Consider the following 2,500-nt stretch of genomic DNA (forward strand, 5'->3'; position numbering starts at 1 on the left):
GAAATTTTTAGGGAAACAAAATGAACTGTTTCCCTTCGGGAAAGTGTTTACTGTTGGGATAATAGCAAAATTATTGACCTTGGGTGTACGGTGACACAGCTACATTGCAAAGCATAACCATTATGAAAATGATATCTGTTTTACCTTATTATAGTGAGCTAACTTCTTGGTGTGGTTTTACTCACAGGTCTTGTAATAGGCCAAAAGCAATTTGAGAAATTGATGGGGTTGTGCATCGTGTTCAATGCAGTTTGTTCTGTGCATGTAAATAATAATATGAAATGAAACATGTCTAGTGTGTTACTGGTTACAGCCAACAGCCTGTGGCGCTCAATATAATGCTAAGCAGTGTACTGCTGTCAGTGGTGTGTGTGTCTTGGTGAAGGGAGGGGGGGTGGGGTTAGTACTGCAAAGGCATTGGCATGTCATTGTCGTAATGAGCTTAATGCAAATACTTACCTTCATGTTTTTTTGTGAAAGTTTTTGTTTTCGTTCTCGATTTTTCTCTGCTTAATATCCAGCTCCTGCCTTTGATCCGTGAGGGTTTTCTACCTGTCTGACTAATTCTGTGTACCTTAGTGCTTCAGTTCTCTTGGCATATTTTTGGCATTGACAAAGAAGGGGGCGTAGAATCTATATTGAGGGGTAGGGGAAATTCAATTCAGGGCAAGGATTATTGTTGTAACTATTGTAATGTTATTCCATCACTCACCTTCATTGGTGAAATGTATTCATCCATGTGGCAAATTCTGTAGTCTTTGTGAGCCAGTAGCAAGTGGCCCTCGAATAAAAATTTTTTAGTGTGATGAACTGTTTTGCTGCCATCAAAAGCCAAAAAAAGCGCTTTGTACATTGAACTAGAGCACCTTTGCTGACATCTTCAGTCTCTTAACGGAAAAAGCAGCTTACTTTGTTGAATTAACTTAACTCGCCCTTTGCAAAGAGTCCCATAAACTTGAAAAAGCACACAATCCGCCAGCAGTCAGATGTGACAGTTGACATATTTTATTTTTAGTTACACAAAACATAGCAATGAACGTTGTTAAAGGGAAAAAAAATAACAGGGTTTGTTGTCAATATTTGCCGCTGTTTTAAATATAACAGGCAGCTGCTCTGTCGCCTTGGCTTGTAAAACATTGTCGACAAGATATTAACTCGAAGTTAAAAACATACATGTACGTTATATGCATTTCAGGACAACTTACAACCCCAAAATCTCACAAACTATATCGAGTGGCGTGAAAGTATAACGCACTGGACTTTGCTTTTCTGTGTAAAACCAGTTACAACTGTGAAAACGAACACTAGCGATAAAAAAAACTGCTAAAGAGTAACCGACCACCTTAAGAAACGCAAAACTCTAAACAACGAACGTCAAATGAATCTTCGAAACTGGTCAAAAACTCTATTGCTTTACGCGAACTGGTTTTGGTCCGATCTCTTCCCTGACGGCTCTGAAGCATCGTTGAATGATGGCAGATTCAGATCATGTTTTTGCAAATTTTGTCAGATGAACGCCAGCGGCGTGACAGCCTCCACAATGACGTGGTAGATTTTGATTTGCCGTCCGCCATTTTGAAAATGGAATGGCGGCAACACAAGTGTGATTCTAGTGCGCATCTCTAGCGGTTTTTGCGCTCTGTCTGTCAATTGACCATAACATTGATGTCCAATATCAAAGATGTATGCTGTTAACTAGCTAGGGTGTAAACTGGAGTATTGCGTCCTTGATGAGCTCTAAACTTGAGCCCGTGATATGGTTATGTGATACTGATCACATTGGCATACATGGAGGGGCGGACGGACGGATGTACGTACGGACGTTCATGATGTTATGGCTATAAAACCAAATTTTCTCACATCGATGGGTTACCATATTTTCTGAGCTATGGTGCTCCACTATCATGATATTTTTGGTCCTGTCAATGATTAAATGATTTGGTAATGTGGAACATTTAGAGGGCGGAAGAGAACGAATAATGAACTAGAAGTTTTTAGGATTTTCAAGATTTTTGTTAATTGAGTTTCGGTAAAACGAGTGCTTAGCATAACAAATAAGATGGACCACTCTATTACGCGCAGAACGGTACTCGCACCAACTTGCGGCATTGTTTATGAGAATCGCATTTCTATGCAAATGGTTCCGCGTGGGAATTGCGGCTTGAATTTCACTGTTGAACCATTCAGGTATGAATTCCCTCTTGACACAGCATTTTTTCAAAGGAGCGTGCGAATCCAATGTGTTCTTAAATGAACAATACCAATGGCTTAAAGCTTCATTAGGCTCAGAATACATATCCATTGTACTCCAAGGTAAACATTCTAAATCGGCCAAAAAGGTAAAAACAGAAAAATTCTTTTTTGAGGGAAAAAGCATAGGTTTATGTCCGTCAGATTGTAGCTTAATTGCTCTAGATTTTAGTGATACGTCGATAGGAAGATGGTCGCTTAGGGTTAATGATAATGTGCCTGATTTAAGAACATTATCTCGATAATTAAT

Source organism: Montipora capricornis, chromosome 3 (assembly GCF_036669925.1).
Source record: "Montipora capricornis isolate CH-2021 chromosome 3, ASM3666992v2, whole genome shotgun sequence".
Taxonomy (NCBI): domain Eukaryota; kingdom Metazoa; phylum Cnidaria; class Anthozoa; order Scleractinia; family Acroporidae; genus Montipora; species Montipora capricornis.